Consider the following 20144-nt stretch of genomic DNA (forward strand, 5'->3'; position numbering starts at 1 on the left):
GGGAGAGGGAGAGGACAGGCACTCCTGGTGGCAGTACCCCTGGAAGTCAGGGGGGCAGGACTCCAGTGAACAGTGTAGAAAGCCTTGGAGCGGGTATGGCTGTTCCCTCTGTGGCCTCCAGGGGGGGCTCAATAGCTAGGCCCATGCTGCCCATCCATGGGACTGGAGGCAGTCGAGGTGGAGAGGCCAGTGTCCAGCCACACAGCGGTGGTGGCTACGGCTGTTTAGGTGCCATGCCTGGACAGATGGGTATGGGACGCGGCGGCATGGGACGCGGGGGTATGGGTCCCGGGTCGTTAGGGGGGTACAGAGGGAGAGGAGCCCCACAGAGAGGCCCCTGGCCCAGGCCGGGAGTTGGACCCGAACGGCCGGATGGAGGTGGACCCTGCGGACCCTCCTGGGGTTACCCGAAGGGGAGGGGAGGGGGACAAGATTACTACTCAGATTACACATACTCACACAACTACTCCCCCTGAACAGACAATCATGATTACAGAGGGGGGAATGGACATGCCACACTCAGAGACTGGTAGAGCTGTCTGAATGTACATATTGACTTGTCATAAACACTTTGAATTGATAATGGTCAGAAGGATCCTGTTTTTTTTACAAATAAACTTGATACAGGCAGTGCCGAGTGTCGATACTGTCGTAACCGTACGCTCTTTACATGTAAGCTGTTTCAAACCCCTGTTCCGACCACTATATTTATAATTGTCAAGAAATGTAATGGCCTTCCAAGCGTCTCGGTTTTGTTTTATTTTTTTATTCTTTTATTTTTATTTTTTTCGGTTTGTGAACAAGGGGAGAAAGGCAGACTATTTTTTTAAAGAAAGAAAAAAGATCAGTGAAAGGCACCACTTTCGCTGTTGGTTTTCTTTTTTACATCCTTGGTTGTTCCCCCAAAAAGATCTATTAAAATAAACATGTTTCAAATCATATGTTGCTTTTATGACTTTTAGCATGATCATGATGACTAGCAATCAAAAAGCATGCTCCACAGCTGTCACCACCTGTTATTGGGCTTTCTTTTAATACTTCTAGTATATCCCCTTCAGGTCTATCCCTCAGTTTAATGATGAATAGTCCTGACAGCCTATTGGACAGATGAGGCTTAGCCTATCGTGGAGGTGTCCAGATTCTTAACTCTAAAGGGATGGATTGTTGTTCGAAAGAAATGTGTACTAACATTTTGGTATGGAGTGCTTAACTTCCATGAATCTATAACTGACATCTGTCGTTGGTTTAGCAACCACAAGGTTCAGAACTATGACGGTAGCCCGTCAGAGCTTTTTTTTAGAGTAATCTGATTGGTCAAAATACCATTCTTTGAAAGAACAGAATTGGAGTAGTAGGCTGTGTTTACACAGGCAACCCATCACAATAAATGGGACTTTGGTACAGAAGAAATGACAAATTCTGATATTTTTTTACACAAATTGACCAATCACAGAGCTTTTTAAGAGCTGATGTGATTGGTCAAAAGACCAATTGGTGCAAAAAAGATCAGAGTTGGGCTGCCTGTCTAAGTGCAGTCATAGTGTCTTAAGGAGAGGATAAAATAAAGCCTGGATTTCTGCTCCAGTCCACTACTATCAGCTGATTCATCAAGACCTTGATATTGTGTTAATGCCTGGCTTGACCCAAAAGGCTGCATACAAACATAGCTAAGGTCAGAACTCGGGGTTGTCTTGGAGAAAGTGAAATAGCCTATAAATAATTGGTCTTCATTTTCCTCTCTGTATCAGAGGGTTTCACCACCAGAGGGCACTCCTTCTATTGGATAATATATAGCTGTGGGTTTCACCACTAGAGGGCACACATTGGATATGCTGTGGGTTTCACCACCAGATGGCACTCCTATTGGATAATATGTAGCTGTGGGTTTCACCACCAGAGGGCACCCCTATTGGATAATATGGAGCTGTGTCATACCAAACAACACACCCTTTTTTTAAATTTTACCTTATTTTAACTAGGCAAATAAGTTAAGAACAAATTCTTATTTACAATGACAGCCTACGCCAGCCAAACCCATAGGGTAAATTGTGCACTGCCCTATGGGACTCCCAATCACTGGAATTGAACCAGGGTCTGTAGTGACACCTCGAGCACTGAGATGCAGTGCCTTAGCTCGCTGCACCACTCGGGAGCACAGTCTTCCTTTTCCACCTCCAAGGCATATGCCTTTTGCATTTGACTTTTTGTACATTATTTGGTCACAAATATGGATCATATGGAGCTCTGACATACCAACATCTGCATAGGACACTGATTTTCAGCCAGGTAAGATTTTCATACAACATTAATTCAGTTACCTGTCGCTTGCCATTCAGATGAAATGGTACGATGTGATATGATTTGTTTTGGTTTATTGTGTTAGAATATGTATATTTAGGTCACAAGTATAAAGTCCATGTTCCATTACCATACCCCCATCCCTAGGTGGCAGCAGTGAGGCCTGATAAGAAAGTGTTTGCTCTCAGATGCAAGTTATTAGTGACTGCAGGTGATTGCAGAGGAGGCTGGTGGGAGGAGCTGTAGGAGGGCGGGCACAGTCCGATAGCACCTCCAACCAGCCTCATCTAGATTGTAGATTCATGTAGCCTCTCAGCATTTGTTTGTGTATGCCTTTTGCATTTAACTTTTTGTACATTATTTGGTCACAAATATGGATGATATGGAGCTCTGACATGCCAACACTCACATCTGCAGGATGCTGATTTTCAGCCAGGTAAGGTGTTGATAACGTACAGCATCCAAGGCTGCGTTTACACAGGCAGATTAATTCTGATATTTTGCCCAATTATTGGCAAAGAATCAGATCTGATCCATAAAAGACAAATTATTGGCAAAAGATCAGAATTGGGCTGCATGTGTGATCTTTTGCCAATAGTTTGTCTTTTTACAGATCAGATCCAAGTTTATGTTAAATAACCTATTTCTTGCTATAGAGTACCACAGTATGAGTCATAATACCCATAAAATCTAGCTGTCAAGGGAAATTGTTCTCCACCATTAATTTTTCCCATTGGAGTTTTTAGAAACACTTAAATAATGGCTGTGTTTTGTGTAGGCTTGATGTTTGATAACCATGTAAATCCCTATAGACAAGGTGACTTATTATTTACCCCCCCCCCCCCCCCCAAATTGAAATTCTAATTAGCTGCTAATGTGGCTATCATAAAGAAGTACAAATGCCATCATGATCTGGACGAGACTGCCGAATCGAGGCAAAGGAAATAATCTCTGGATTAATAACCGAAGAAATTGGCTACATTTCTTTAAATGGACAATTCTGTGAACTGTCTAGTGTAAGTTTAAAATTGATACAATACCTGTTAGCAAAGGTGTCTGCTAGAGATGATGTGCAGGAGCTTGAAGGGATTTGTAGTCTCGCATGATGTCTATTTTGATGCTAATTAGCATTTTTGAATCTGAGAGCAAATGGAGCTGATTGTTTTGATAAAAGTAACCTTTTCCGGGAGAGATTTACAGGGTTATTAAAATGTCACACCAGGGTAAGCCTACACGAAACAAAGCCCTTATTTTAAGTGTTTCTAAAATGAATGGTGGAAAAACGATTGGAACCATTTCCCTGTTTGGCCGCTAGGTTTTATGTATATTATGACATCTTCACTGTGGGTCTCCATTCAGATGAATTGGTACAAGGTGATATAACATGGTTTATTTTATCATGTAGACTTTTGGTTTACATCAGTTCAGGAGTAAGATCACAATGGATCATCAGGCATTTTTGCGAGAGTAGGACGATGTTGCCCATGCGTCTCAGGTCAGATTGGTATCATCCGCTGTATAGTAAAGGGTAAGAATCGGAGAGGGTAAACTGAGGCTAGCTAATGCTAGGTTAGCTAATGCTAAAGCAACCCATTGAATTCGACAACACTTGGTACCTACTCGCTCCAACCCTATGAGTCGCATTTTCATGGAACGCAATGGGTTGTTTTAGCATTAGCTAGTCTAGCATGCTGACGAAAATGACAGTTTAATAAGAATATTTAAATTGAGGATATTTATCATTTATCTCATTATGGGATAATTAGGGGTACAGCGCCATCTCCCATCACAGGATTGAAGTACGTTTTTCGAGCCATATCTCACGCCGTCTCTGCGGTATCCACATTCTGTCACAGCATCGTTCTGACTAGAGAGCAAAGTAATGAACGTCTAGTCAGGTTTTTTGGGACTTATCCCAACGAGCTAAAGCTTTGATAGTAACGCCAGGAGTTAAGACATCTGTCTTTAAGCTTACTCGAAAGGAATTTATCAGTGGCTGCCCCAGGATGTCTGATAAATGAGGTTGGAACACATTATGCCCACTAAGGTAACACTAAGATTGCAGCAATGTTTCCTACCCGCTCTATAGACCAGACTATGTTTGTTTAGTTTGCACAATACATACAGATGTGGACCTTCCTGCACCATAAATCAGCATAATTTCACTTTGACATTGTTTGCTCCATATGACTCATCTAGAAGTCTTGACCCAGCTTCTTTATCGTTTCCCAGAGGGAAATGTGATATTGTTTTGCTTCATGTTATGAGGCACAATCTCTGAGACACAACTTTCAGAAAATCTTCACTTCAGATGCAGAGATGAGAAGACAAACATCAACATGCCTGGCATGGAGCATGATGACTCTACTTGCTTTTCAATCAATGACCGCTATCAAACAGAAGTTAATGTGGATTGAGAGTTAGGGTGTGGTTAGAGTTGACATTAGGGCTATGTTTACATGACATCCTGTCATCACTCTGTCTGTGGGTGTCATGTCTGTCTGGGATGTGATAGAGCCTTCTGCAGCTGCATGCCTCCGTCATCTCTAGCCTGATGGCTGTTTTGACAGTTCAGTAATAGACTCATGAGACTGAGAGGGGATAACTCTTCACTCAGTACTGAATGTCATTTCCATTTTGCTGTTCAGAATTAACCCCCCACATCCACTGGAATTGGATTCCTGATTCGAATCATTTTGAGTCCTTTTGGATCCAATTCAAATCCCTGCAAAACAAATAGGCTGGAAATAGGACCGAGTGCACTAATTGAAGCGTAATGGAGTATTTTACTTTGGGGGAGGACATCTTTTCACCCATTCAGTGGGCTTCCCTGTACATCCTGGTAATTTGTTACATCTCCATTCAGTGGGCTTCCCTGTACATCCTGGTAATTTGTTACATCTCCATTCAGTGGGCTTCCCTGTACATCCTGGTAATTTGTTACATCTCCATTCAGTGGGCTTCCCTGTACATCCTGGTAATTTGTTACATCTCCATTCAGTGGGCTTCCCTGTACATCCTGGTAATTTGTTACATCTCCATTCAGTGGGCTTCCCTGTACATCCTGGTAATTTGTTACATCTCCATTCAGTGGGCTTCCCTGTACATCCTGGTAATTTGTTACATCTCCATTCAGTGGGCTTCCCTGTACATCCTGGTAATTTGTTACATCTCCATTCAGTGGGCTTCCCTGTACATCCTGGTAATTTGTTACATCTCCATTCAGTCTGGAATGCACAAACCATTAAGCCCAGTTTCACTCAGTTCCAAACCCACCTACTCTCCCATTCCCTTTCTAAAACTCTGCATCTGGGAGGCTGCCTATGTGGGTTAGTGGAAACTAAGTTTGACTTGAGCCTGCTTGAAGCGTTGATCCGTAAACTGTCAAATGGATGGTAAGCAAATGGAATGAATTTTTAGGTATTTTTTTCTGTGCTTTTCATCACCGTCCTGTATTGCAGTGTGGTTGCATGATTTTTGAATGTGATTAGATTGAGTTGCATTTGGATGTGTATTATGTTCTTGTACATGCCCTCACCTATGTATTTAGTTTTCAAGGCCATCAGACTGTTAAACAGCCACCACTAAAATTGAGTGGCTGCTGCCAACATACTGACTCAAGTCCAGCCACTTTAATAATGGAAACATTTTTTACATACATTTATCACTAGCCACTTTAAACAATGCCACTTAATTTAATATGTTTACATACCCTACATTACTCATTTCATATGTATATACTGTACTCTATACCATCTACTGCATGTTGCCATCTTCATGTAATACATGTATCACTAGCCACTTTAAACAATGGCACTTTTATGTTTACATACCCATCCCATATGTATATACTGTACTCGAAATCATCTACTGCATCTTGCCTATGCCGTTCTGTACCATCACTCATTCATATATCTTTATGTACATATTCTTCATCCCTTTACACTTGTGTGTGTGTATAAGGTAGTTGTTGTGAAATTGTTAGGTTGGTTATTACTGCATTGTCGGAACTAGAAGCACAAGCATTTCGCTACACTCTCATTAACATCTACTAACCATGTGTATGTGATTTTATTGTTGATTTTATTTGGACAGTGAAGCTAAAACATTTAATTTGGCTCTATATGTCAGCATTTTGGATTTGAGATTAAATGTTTTGTATGAGGTGACAGTACAAAACGTCGCCTTTTTATTTAACGTTATTTTCAAACATATGTTTTACTGTTATAGAAATGGAAGCAATTTATGCATCTAGTCCCCACCCATTCAAGGTGTCATAAGCACAAATTCACTTACTGTATTACTTTTTTTTCAAAAGTTTATTATTGTTTGTGACTTTCGAAAAAATGTTGGATGCATTTGCAGTTTTTTTGGTTGTTTCAGGAGATATTGTGCCCAAATAGATATGAATGGCAAATAATGTATTGTGTCATATTGGAGTCGCCTTTTAATTATAAATAAGAAGATAATATGTTTCGGAACACTTCTACAATAATGTGGATGCTACCAAGATTATGAATTAATTGTGAATTATGATGAGTGAGAAAGTTAGAGGCATAAATATCATACCCCCCCCCCAAAATGCTAACCTTCCCTGTTATTGTTAATGATGAGAGGTTAGCATGTCTTGGGGGTATGATATTTGTGTCTGTAGGAGACAGGCAACTTGAATACACTGAAGTAGTTTCATATTTTCCATAGAGCAGTAATATACAAAGATGCATGTTAGATCCACAAGGTGATGTCTTCCCATGATTAATCATAAAACCACCCCGCATGTACTCGTTCACATTGCAGCCATGCTGATGCTTTATCTGCCACTCTCAAACAGCAGAACAACAGGACTCTCAACCCAGCTGTGTCTTTCCTTTTAAATGGACAGGGGGAAGAAAAAAAAGATTAGCGGGATTTAGCAAAGGAACAATTGACAAATCACCCTGGATCTATCCCTGTGGTAATCTCTGTAAACCTGACCCTAGCTCATGTCATCTCTCATGCAATAGCCCTGTCCTCCCTGACAAAACTGGTCATGAATAACAGAGACTAAACACAACGTTATCTCTGAGTGAGTGACGGAGAGATTAGGTAATGCTTACAGGGAGAATGACCTGTATGTACGTACAGCACCAGTCTAAAGTTTGGACACACCTACTAATTCAAGGTTTTTCTTTATTTTTACTGTTTTCTACATTGTAGCATAACAGTGAAGACATCAAAACTATGAAATAACATGTAATCATGTGGTAACCAAAAAAGTGTTAAACAAATGAAAAAATATCTGAGATTCTTCAAAGTAGCCACCCTTTGCCTTGATGACTGCTTTGCACACGCTTGGCATTCTCTCAACCACCTTCACCCGGAATGCTTTTCTAACAGTCTTGAATGAGTTCCCACATATGCTGAGCACTTGTTGGCTGCTTTTCCTTCACTCTGTGGTCCAACTCATCCGAAACCATCTCAATTGGGTTGAGGTTGGGTGATTGTGGAAGCCAGGTCATCTGATGCAGTACTCCATCACTCTCCTTCTTGGTAAAATAACCCTTACACAGCCAGGAGGTGTGTTTTAGGTCATTGTCCTGTTGAAAAACAAATGATAGTCCCACTAAGCGCAAACCAGATCACTACAGAATGCTGTGGTAGCCATGCTGGAACTCTAAATAAATCACAGACAGTGTCACCAACAAAGCACCCCCACATCACACCTCCTCCTACATGCGTCACGGTGGGAACCTCACATGTGGAGATCATCAGTTCACCCACTCTGCATCTCACAAAGACACGGCGGTTGGAACAAAAAATCTCAAATTTGGACTCATCAGACCAAAGGACAGATTTTCACTGGTCTAATGTCCATTGTTTGTGTTTCTTGGCCCAAGCAAGTATCTTTTAATTGGTGTCCTTTTTAGTAGTGGTTTCTTTGCAGCAATTCAACCATGAAGCCCTGATTTTTCAGTCTCCTCCGAACAGTTGATGATGAGATGTCTGTTACTTGAACTCTGAAGCATTTATTTGGGCTGCAATCTGAGGTGCAGTTAACTTTAATGAACTTTTCAGCAGAGGTAACTCTGCAAAGTAGAGTTGCGGCTCAACGGATCATGTGGCAGGGTCTACAGTCAATCACGGATTACAAAAAGAAAACCAGCCCCGTCGCGGACATCGTCTTGCTCCCAGACAAATTAAACAACTTCTTTGCTCGCTTTGAGGACAATACAGTGCCACTGAAACGGCCCGCAACCAAAGCCTGTGGGCTCTCCCTTCTCCATGGCCAACGTGAGTAAAACATTTAAACGTGTTAACCCTCGCAAAGCTGCTGGCCCAGATGGCATCCCTAGCCACTTCCTCAGAGCATGCGCAGACCAGCTGACAGGTTTGTTTACGGACATATTCAATCAATCCCTTTCCCAGTCTGCTATGCCCACTTTCTACAATATGGCCACCATTGTTCCTGTCCCCAAGAGAGCTAAGGTTACTGAACTAAATGACTATCGCCTCATAGCACTCACTTTAGTCATCATGAAGTGCTTTGAGAGACTAGTTAAGGATCATATTACCTCCACCCTACCTGACACTAGACCCACTCCAATTTTCTTACCGCCCCAATAGGTCCACAGATGATGTAATCGCCATCACACTGCACACTGACCTCTTACCTACAGTTGAAGTCAGAGGTTTACATACACCTTAGCCAAATACATTTAAACTCAGTTTTTCACAATTCCTGACATTTAATCCTCGTAAAAATTCCCTGTTTTAGGTCAGTAAGGATCACCACTTTATTTTAAGAATGTGAAATGTCAGAATAATAGTAGAGTGATTTATTTCATATTTTATTTATTTCATCACATTTCCAGTGGGTCAGAAGTTTACATACACTCAATTAGTATTTGGTAGCATTGCCTTTCAATTGTTTAACTTGGGTCAAATGTTTCAGGTAGCCTTCCACAAGCTTTCGACAATAAGTTGGGTGAATTTTGGCCTATTCCTCCTGACAGAGCTGGTGTAACTGAGTCAGGCCTCCTTGCTCACACACGCTTTTTCAGTTATACCCACACATTTTCTACAGGATTGAGGTCAGGGCTTTGTGATGGCCTCTCCAATACCTTCACTTTGTTATCCTTAAGCCATTTTGCCACAACTTTGGAAGTATGCTTGGGGTCATTGTCCATTTGGAAGACCCATTTGCGACCAAGCTTTCACTTCCTGACTGATGTCTTGAGATGTTGCTTCAATATATCCACATAATTTTCCTTTCCTCATGATGCCATCTATTTTGTGAACTGCACCAGTCCCCCCTGCAGCAATGCACCCCCACAACATGATGCTGCCACCACTGTGCTTCACGGTTGGATTAGTGTTCTTCGGCTTGCAAGCCTCCCCCTTTTCCTCCAAACATAACGATGGTCATTATGGCCAAACAGTTCTATTTTTGTTTCATCAGACCAGAAGACATTTCTCCAAAAAGTGCTATCTTTGTCCCCATGTGCAGTTGCAAACCATAGTCTGGCTTTTTTATGGTGGTTTTGGAGCAGTGGCTTCTTCTTTACTGAGCGGCCTTTCAGGTTGTCGATATAGGACTTGTTTTACTGTATATATTGACACTTTTGTACCTGTTTACACCAGCATCTTCACAAGGTCCTTTGCTGTTGAGTTGAGTTGAGTTGAGTTTATTTTTATTTTTACAGGGACAGTGCACATTAATCAACGTTTCAGTAAAAGTGCCAGTTTTAGCCAGCCGGCTAATTTTCAACCGCAGTCCCTGGGCAGGTTATTAAAAACAATTACAATATAGACAATAGCAACATAGAACAAGCAAGACATAGCAACATAGGACAAGCAAGACGTAGCATACAGACAGAGCAAAAAGCAGCAAGACAAAATTCATAAAAGCAACAAAGTGTTCCACACCTCACAAGCTACAGACAACATGGAAAGCGGCAACACACAGCTAGGGACCATGTTCACAAATCTGATTGACCTTTAGCCATGTCTTCAAGCATTTTGTGAAAGTGTGATATGTGGTGCAGTTATGTGTGTCTGATGGCAGTGTATTCCAAACATGGGAAGCTCTCACAGAGAATGCAGATTTACTAAAGGTGCTTTTCCTTAGGGGAACTATACAGTCACCTCTCATGGCAGACCTTGTGGATCTGCTGCCATATGTCTGGGTTTTCTGTTTAACAAAAATATTGAGTGGAGGGGAGCCAGGCCATTAAGGATCTTGAATACAAGACATGTGTCGGTGTATTGCACAAGATTTTCCCAACTCAAGAGCTCATGCTTTCTAAGGATGTGACAATGATGATGGCTATTGGGCTTCCTATCAAGCACTTTGAGAGCCTGTTTGTAGACAGACTGAATAAGTTTTAATGTTGTACAGCAAGCTTGGGCCCAACTAGTCAAGCAGTATGTTAAGTGGGGGAGTATCATAGAGTTGAAGTACAGTTTTGCTACCTCTGTTGTCAAACAATTTCGTATAAATCGGAAATTAGCTAGGTTGAATTTAGTTATTTGAATTACCTTTTTCACATGCTTTTTAAAAGAGAGGTTGGAATCAAGTATGATGCCAAGGTACTTAAAATCGGATACCACCTGGAGCTTCTCTGGGTTTGATCTGGGTTTGTTTTGCAATTTTCTCACATTCATCTCCAGGAGACAGAACGCGTCTTCTTCCTGTGTGGTATGACGGCTGTGTGGTCCCATGGTGTTTATACGTGCATACTATTGTTTGTACAGATGAACATGGTACCTTCAGGCTTGTAGACCTTGTGGTCTACAATTTTATTCTAAGGTCTTGGCTGATTTCTTTTGATTTTACCATGAAGTCAAGCAAAGAGGCAGAGAGTTTGAAGGTAGGCCTTGAAATATATCCACAGGTACACCTCCAATTGACTCAAAGGATGTCAATTAGCCTATCCGAAGCTTCTCAAGCCATGACATCATTTTTTTGGAATGTCCAAGCTGTTTAAAGGCACAGTACACTTAGTGTATGTACATTTCTGACCCACTGGAATTGTGATACAATTTCACTGTAAGTGAAATAATAGATGATGATAATATTAGATGTCCTAACCGACTTGCCAGAACTGTAGTTTGTTAACAAGAAATGTGTGGAGTGGTTGAAAAATTAGTTTTAATGACTCCAACATAAGTGTATGTAAACTTCCGACTTCAACTGTATGTAAAAATGCTGTTCATTGACTAACTCATCATTTAACACCAAAGTACCCTCCAAGCTCATCATGAAGCTCGAGACCCTGGGTCCAGGATAGAGGTCGACTGATTATGATTTTTCAATGCCGATACCAATTTATTGGAGGACCAAAAAAAGCCGATACCGATAAATCGGCCGATTTATTATTATTTAAAAAAAAAATTTTAAAAGTTTTTTATTTTATTTTATTTTTTATCAATTTAGCCTCAAATAAATAATGAAACATGTTAAAATCGGTTTAAATAATGCAAAAACAAAGTGTTGGAGAAGAAAGTAAAAGTGCAATATGTGCCATGTAAGAAAGCTAACGTTTAAGTTCCTTGCTCAGAACATGAGAACATATGAAAGCTGGTGGTTCCTTTTAACATGAGTCTTCAATATTCCCAGGTAAGAAGTTTTAGGTTGTAGTTATTATAGGAATTATAGGACGATGTCTCTCTATACCATTTGCATTTCATTAACCTTTTGGATGTTCTTATAGGCACTTTAGTATTGCCAATGTAACAGTATAGCTTCCATCCCTCTCCTCGCTCCTACCTGGGCTTGAACCAGGAACACATTGACAACAGCCACCATCGAAGCAGCATTACCCATTCAGAGCAAGGGGAACAAGTACTCCAAGTTTCAGAGCGAGTGACGTTTGAAACGCTATTAGCGCGCACCCCGCTAACTAGCTAGCCATTTCACATCGGTTACACCAGCCTAATCTCGGGAGTTGATAGGCTTGAAGTCATAAACAGCACAAGGCTTGAAGCATTGCGAAGAGCTGCTGTCAAACGCATGAAAGTGCTGTTTGATTGAATGCTTACGAGCCTGCTGGTACCTACCACTGCTCAGTCAGACTGCTCTATCAAATCATAGACTTAGTTATAACATAATAACACATAGAAATACGAGCCTTAGGTCATTAATATGGTTGAACCCAGAAACTATCCTCCCGAAAACAAGACGCTTATTCTTTCAGTGATGTACAGACCCGTTCCGTATTTTATCTAACGGGTGGCATCCCTAAGTCTAAATATTCCTGTTACATTGCACAACCTTCAATGTTATATCACAATTACGTAAAATTCTTACAAATTAGATCGAACTGAGCCAGGCGGCCCAAACTGTTGCAAATACCCTGACGCTGCGTGCAATGAACTCAAGAGAAGTGACACAATTTCACCTGGTTAATATTGCCTGAAATATGCAGGTTTAAAAATATTATTATATGCAATGCAGGACACGATAGATAAACTACTAATATCATCAACCATGTGTAGTTAACTTGTGATTATGATTGATTGTTTTTTTATAAGATAAGTTTAATGCTAGCTAGCAACTTACCTTGGCTTACTGCATTCGCGTAACAGGCAGGAAATGTAATCAGGTGGTTGAAGCATTGGACTAGTTAACTGTAATGTTGCAAGATTGAATCCTCGAGCTGAATGGTGGGTTAACTGCCCCTGAACAACGTTCCTAGGCAGTCATTAAAAATAAGAATGTGTTCTTAACTATTGTTCTTAATTATCGTATTTCGTCGTCCTAACGTAGTCTACACTGCTATCTGCCCAGCAGCTAGCCAAGCAGCTAGCTAACGTCCACTGTCCACCAGCACTGTAGAAACTATTACACTCAACTGAACGACTCGATTAGTGTAGTGTTAGCTAGCTACATAGTTGTCTTTGCTGTCTTCGTATCCAAGATAATTGTGTAGTTTAGAGTGTGTAGACTTAGAGTGATTATCTTAATTTACCGAGGTTAGCTAGCCAGCTATTTGTCGTCCTTAACGTAGGAGATACTGCTAGCTAGCTAGCCAACAGCTAGCCAACCTCTACCGAATAGAACTTCAACTACCCGGTCAACATTCCGCTTCACTCCACAGGTAGTATCACATTTTCATTTCACTTCATTACAGTACAACGGTTTGATTTGTTTGATCGTAGCTAGCTAGCTACATAGCCGTCTTTGTATCTAAGACAATTGTGTAGTCTAGAGCGATTTTCTAGGTTAGCTAGCCAGCTATTGTCGTTCTTTTAACGTAACGTAACGCAATCAACACTGCTAGCTAGCCAGCTAGCCCCCAAATAGCAGCACTGTAGAAACTATTACACTCGACGGAACGACTTGATTAGTGTAGTGTCAACATCGCAGCCACTGCCAGCTAGCCTACAAAGTCAACAACGCAGCCACTGCCAGCTAGCCTACTCCAGCAGTACTGTATCATTTTAGTCAATAAGATTCTTGCTACGTAAGCTTAACTTTCTGAACATTCGAGACGTGTAGTCCACTTGTCATTCCAATCTCCTTTGCATTAGCGTAGCCTCTTCTGTAGCCTGTCAACTATGTGTCTATCTATCCCTGTTCTCTCCTCTCTGCACAGACCATACAAACGCTCCACACCGCGTGGCCGCGGCCACCCTAATCTGGTGGTCCCAGCGCGCACGACCCACGTGGAGTTCCAGGTCTCCGGTAGCCTCTGGAACTGCCGATCTGCGGCCAACAAGGCAGAGTTCATCTCAGCCTATGCCTCCCTCCAGTCCCTCGACTTCTTGGCACTGACGGAAACATGGATCACCACAGATAACACTGCTACTCCTACTGCTCTCTCTTCGTCCGCCCACGTGTTCTCGCACACCCCGAGAGCTTCTGGTCAGCGGGGTGGTGGCACCGGGATCCTCATCTCTCCCAAGTGGTCATTCTCTCTTTCTCCCCTTACCCATCTGTCTATCGCCTCCTTTGAATTCCATGCTGTCACAGTTACCAGCCCTTTCAAGCTTAACATCCTTATCATTTATCGCCCTCCAGGTTCCCTCGGAGAGTTCATCAATGAGCTTGATGCCTTGATAAGCTCCTTTCCTGAGGACGGCTCACCTCTCACAGTCCTGGGCAACTTTAACCTCCCCACGTCTACCTTTCACTCATTCCTCTCTGCCTCCTTCTTTCCACTCCTCTCCTCTTTTGACCTCACCCTCTCACCTTCCCCCCCTACTCACAAGGTAGGCAATACGCTCGACCTCATCTTTACTAGATGCTGTTCTTCCACTAACCTCATTGCAACTCCCCTCCAAGTCTCCGACCACTACCTTGTATCCTTTTCCCTCTCGCTCTCATCCAACACTTCCCACACTGCCCCTACTCGGATGGTATCGTGCAGTCCCAACCTTCGCTCTCTCTCCCCCGCTACTCTCTCCTCTTCCATCCTATCATCTCTTCCCTCTGCTCATACCTTCTCCAACCTATCTCCTGATTCTGCCTCCTCAACCCTCCTCTCTTCCCTTTCTGCATCCTTTGACTCTCTATGTCCCCTATCCTCCAGGCCGGCTCGGTCCTCCCCTCCCGCTCCGTGGCTCGACGACTCATTGCGAGCTCACAGAACAGAGCTCCGGGCAGCCGAGCGGAAATGGAGGAAAACTCGCCTCCCTGCGGACCTGGCATCCTTTCACTCCCTCCTCTCTACATTTTCCTCCTCTGTCTCTGCTGCTAAAGCCACTTTCTACCACTCTAAATTCCAAGCATCTGCCTCTAACCCTAGGAAGCTCTTTGCCACCTTCTCCTCCCTCCTGAATCCTCCTCCCCCCTCCCTCTCTGCAGATGACTTCGTCAACCATTTTGAAAAGAAGGTCGACGACATCCGATCCTCGTTTGCTAAGTCAAACGACACCGCTGGTTCTGCTCACACTGCCCTACCCTGTGCTCTGACCTCTTTCTCCCCTCTCTCTCCAGATGAAATCTCACTTCTTGTGACGGCCGGCCGCCCAACAACCTGCCCGCTTGACCCTATCCCCTCCTCTCTTCTCCAGACCATTTCCGGAGACCTTCTACCTTACCTCACCTCGCTCATCAACTCATCCCTGACCGCTGGCTATGTCCCTTCCGTCTTCAAGAGAGCAAGAGTTGCACCCCTTCTGAAAAAACCTACACTCGATCCCTCTGATGTCAACAACTACAGACCAGTATCCCTTCTTTCTTTTCTCTCCAAAACTCTTGAACGTGCCGTCCTTGGCCAGCTCTCCCGCTATCTCTCTCAGAATGACCTTCTTGATCCAAATCAGTCAGGTTTCAAGACTAGTCATTCAACTGAGACTGCTCTTCTCTGTATCACGGAGGCGCTCCGCACTGCTAAAGCTAACTCTCTCTCCTCTGCTCTCATCCTTCTAGACCTATCGGCTGCCTTCGATACTGTGAACCATCAGATCCTCCTCTCCACCCTCTCCGAGTTGGGCATCTCCGGCGCGGCCCACGCTTGGATTGCGTCCTACCTGACAGGTCGCTCCTACCAGGTGGCGTGGCGAGAATCTGTCTCCTCGCCACGCGCTCTCACCACTGGTGTCCCCCAGGGCTCTGTTCTAGGCCCTCTCCTATTCTCGCTATACACCAAGTCACTTGGCTCTGTCATAACCTCACATGGTCTCTCCTATCATTGCTATGCAGACGACACACAATTAATCTTCTCCTTTCCCCCTTCTGATGACCAGGTGGCGAATCGCATCTCTGCATGTCTGGCAGACATATCAGTGTGGATGACGGATCACCACCTCAAGCTGAACCTCGGCAAGACGGAGCTGCTCTTCCTCCCGGGGAAGGACTGCCCGTTCCATGATCTCGCCATCACGGTTGACAACTCCATTGTGTCCTCCTCCCAGAGCGCTAAGAACCTTGGCGTGATCCTGGACAACACCCTGTCGTTCTCAACCAACATCATGGCGGTGGCCCGTTCCTGTAGGTTCATGCTCTACAACATCCGCAGAGTACGACCCTGCCTCACACAGGAAGCGGCGCAGGTCCTAATCCAGGCACTTGTCATCTCCCGTCTGGATTACTGCAACTCGCTGTTGGCTGGGCTCCCTGCCTGTGCCATTAAACCCCTACAACTCATCCAGAACGCCGCAGCCCGTCTGGTGTTCAACCTTCCCAAGTTCTCTCACGTCACCCCGCTCCTCCGCTCTCTCCACTGGCTTCCAGTTGAAGCTCGCATCCGCTACAAGACCATGGTGCTTGCCTACGGAGCTGTGAGGGGAACGGCACCGCAGTACCTCCAGGCTCTGATCAGGCCCTACACCCAAACAAGGGCACTGCGTTCATCCACCTCTGGCCTGCTCGCCTCCCTACCACTGAGGAAGTACAGTTCCCGCTCAGCCCAGTCAAAACTGTTCGCTGCTCTGGCCCCCCAATGGTGGAACAAACTCCCTCACGACGCCAGGACAGCGGAGTCAATCACCACCTTCCGGAGACACCTGAAACCCCACCTCTTCAAGGAATACCTAGGATAGGATAAGTAATCCTTCTCCCCCCCTTAAATGATTTAGATGCACTATTGTAAAGTGGCTGTTCCACTGGATGTCAGAAGGTGAATTCACCAATTTGTAAGTCGCTCTGGATAAGAGCGTCTGCTAAATGACTTAAATGTAAAAATGATGTAAATGTAACTAACTTGCCTAGTTAAATAAAGATTAAATAAAGGTGTAAAAAAAAATAGTCCAAATCGGTGTCCAAAAATACAGATTTCCGATTGTTATGAAAACTTGAAATCACTAGTCACTTTAAATAACGCCACTTTAATCATGTCTACATATCCTACATTACTCATCTAATATGTATATACTGTATTCAATACCATCTACTGCGTCTTGCATATGCCGCAAGGCCATCGCTCATCCATATATTTATATGTACATATTGTTATTCATCCCTTTACATTTGTGTGTATAAGTTAATTGTTGTGTATTTGTTAGATTACTTGTTAGATATTACTGTACTGTCGGAACTAGAAGCCCAAGCATTTCGCTACACACGCATTAACATCTGCTATGTGTATGTGATCAATAAACTTTGATTTGAATTTAGTCAGCAGGTTGAGAGAATGCCAAGTGTTTAAAGCTGTCATCAAGGGTGGCTATTTTGAAGAATCTCAAATATAAAATATATTTTGATTTGTTTGACACTTTGGTCTACTACGTGATTCCATATGTGTTATTTCATAGTTTTGATGTCTTCACTTATTCTACAATGTAGGTGTGTCCAAACTTTTGACTGGTACTGTATGTGTATATGTATGTGTCACCTGTGTGGCTCGTCCCCAGTCCAGGGCCATCTTTGAAAAGGTGCTGACATCATTTATTGACCAACACACTCTGGCTGCATTTACACAGGCAGCCCAATTCAGATCTTTTTTCCACTAATTGATCTTTTGACTAATATCAGATCTGTCTAAACGCAGCCTCTGTAGTTTAGACATGAGATTGGAGTGGTGATGACTGGTGCTTTGCATTCATTCTACGTGGGCATGTCTGCATGATGCCATGAAATCAGGTGCTCTCTATTTCCATATTAAGCATTTATTGTGATGATGGGGTTCAAGAAGAAGAAGATTATGGTGATTAAAGATGATTATAATTAGCAGTGACTTGGTTTTGATAAGACTGATCGTCACCCTCTCAGATTCAGACAGCACAATGATAATTTAATTAAAGATTTAACATTAATCAAAGACTTATCTGACCGGCTTTCCTTTGCGATACAGTATGTCAGATTGCAATTTATGGCTACTGGTGACATCTCCTTGACATTATAGAAAGGATTACATCTAATCCTATGCAATCTCAATCCTATCCTGACCACTTTTCTTCCTAAAGTTTGCATCCAGATTAAACAACATCTGAAAACATTGGTTAGTTAGTTAGACTTCGATGTGGTGGCTTAGACGAAGAGATATATTTTTCCTTGAAATCACTCCTTGTGTCTGGCCTTATGATGAAAATCTCTATGCACCCATATGTAATATCTGATCTCTTTGCCTTTGACCTAATGTTCTCACAGGCAGCAGCTTTTGCTGTGCTGAATTATCCTATTGCAGCTCTACATGCAAGTTTGATGTGTGTGTGTGTGTGTGTCCACCTCTGTTTTGAGTTTGATCCATTTCTGATACTGCAGCATGTAAGCCTGTCATTTGAAGCATGCTAGATTAAAACAGAACAAAGCAAAAAGAAACCAGCACATTTCGCCTCAGATTTGCTTGGAGAAAGTGGCAGCACGCCATCGTAGCGTTTATCAGTACAGCTCCCATTTGTGTGGCATTAGTACCAATGTTGCAAGTGTTCAGTGCTGATGGATCAAAGAGATGCCGCCTTTGTCGGCTATTCCAGTTGGTGATTAGTTTTTTTGGGGCTTGTTGCCGCCTGTTGAGGTTTCCGTTCTGCCACATGCCAGATAAACAACCATTATAGACACAAGTTGATAGGAGATGTGTGGTATTAGGAGTTTCAACATCGGTTACATTTTGGGTTCTGTGAAATGCTAATGTTACTACCAGGTAGACTCCTGTCACAGGTAGATTGGGGTTTTCGGGGAAGGCTTGTGCACAGGCACGAGATTGTTTCTACAGTGTCCTAGTTTACATTCATTGAATCACAAATTCAGGATTATTGGATTAAAACCCACTAGAGTCGATTGATGCACCGTCAAAATCTGTCAGTTTAAGTAAGAGATTTTTGAAATGTATTTTTTTGCATTGGATGCGTCTTAAGCCCTCACATCCGCCAACGTGGCACTTCCTCATCTGCGGTGAGAGGTGGCAAAGAGAGTTGGTTTGTCAGACCATGAGACATTTCTGAGAAGGCTGATTTTTGGGATGTCTGTAGTGTCCAAACGAATTGACCTACAAACTATAATAACCACTCTATGGAAAGGGGAGACACACGAACACAATGGTTCTCTACGACCCCCACAAGTGTCAGGGGACTTGTCTGAAGTTGGTACCATCGATGAGACAACTTCTGTCTGTAGCATCAGAACCGTTTGTGCTACAAACTAATGTCAACCTTGTTTGACTTTAATGAATGGCAATCATTTAAAAAAAATCTGTTATTCAATGCATTTCTCTAGGCTATAGTAATAAAGGCCAAATTAAATATTTGTATATGTTTTTAATATACAATACCTGTCACGCCCTGGTCTTAGTATTTTGTGTTTTCTTTATTATTTTGGTCAGGCCAGGGTGTGACATGGGTTTATTATGTGGTGTGTTTAGTCTTGGGGTTTTTGTAGATATTGGGATTGTGGTATAGTGGGGTTTTCTAGAAAAGTCTATGGTTGCCTGAAGTGGTTCTCAATCAGAGGCAGGTGTTTATCGTTGTCTCTGATTGGGAACCATATTTAGGCAGCCATATTCTTTGAGTGTTTCGTGGGTGATTGTTCCTGTCTCTGTGTTACTGTGTTAGTTTGCACCAGTATAGGCTGTTTCGGTTTTCACGTTACGTTTATTGTTTTTGTATTCATCGTGTTCTTTCTTAATTAAACATGTATCAAAATTACCACGCTGCATTTTGGTCCTCCTCTCTTTCACCCGAAGAAAACCGTAACAGAATCACCCACCACAAAAGGACCAAGCGGCGTGGTGACAGGCAGCGGCAGCAGGAGCAGCGAAATCCGTATTTCTGAACATGGGAGGAGATATTGAACGGAAAAGGACCCTGGGCACAGCCTGGAGAATATCGCCGCCCCAAAGAAGAACTGGAGGCGAAGAAAGCGGAGAGGCGCTGGTATGAGGAGGCAGCACGGCGACTCGGATGGAAGCCCGAGAGTCAGCCCCCAAAAAATTATTGGGGGGAGGCTCACAGGGAGTATGGCTACGCCAGGTAGGAGACCTGCGCAA

The sequence above is a fragment of the Oncorhynchus masou genome, chromosome 33 (assembly GCF_036934945.1).
Source record: "Oncorhynchus masou masou isolate Uvic2021 chromosome 33, UVic_Omas_1.1, whole genome shotgun sequence".
In the NCBI taxonomy this organism is placed as follows: Eukaryota; Metazoa; Chordata; class Actinopteri; order Salmoniformes; family Salmonidae; genus Oncorhynchus; species Oncorhynchus masou.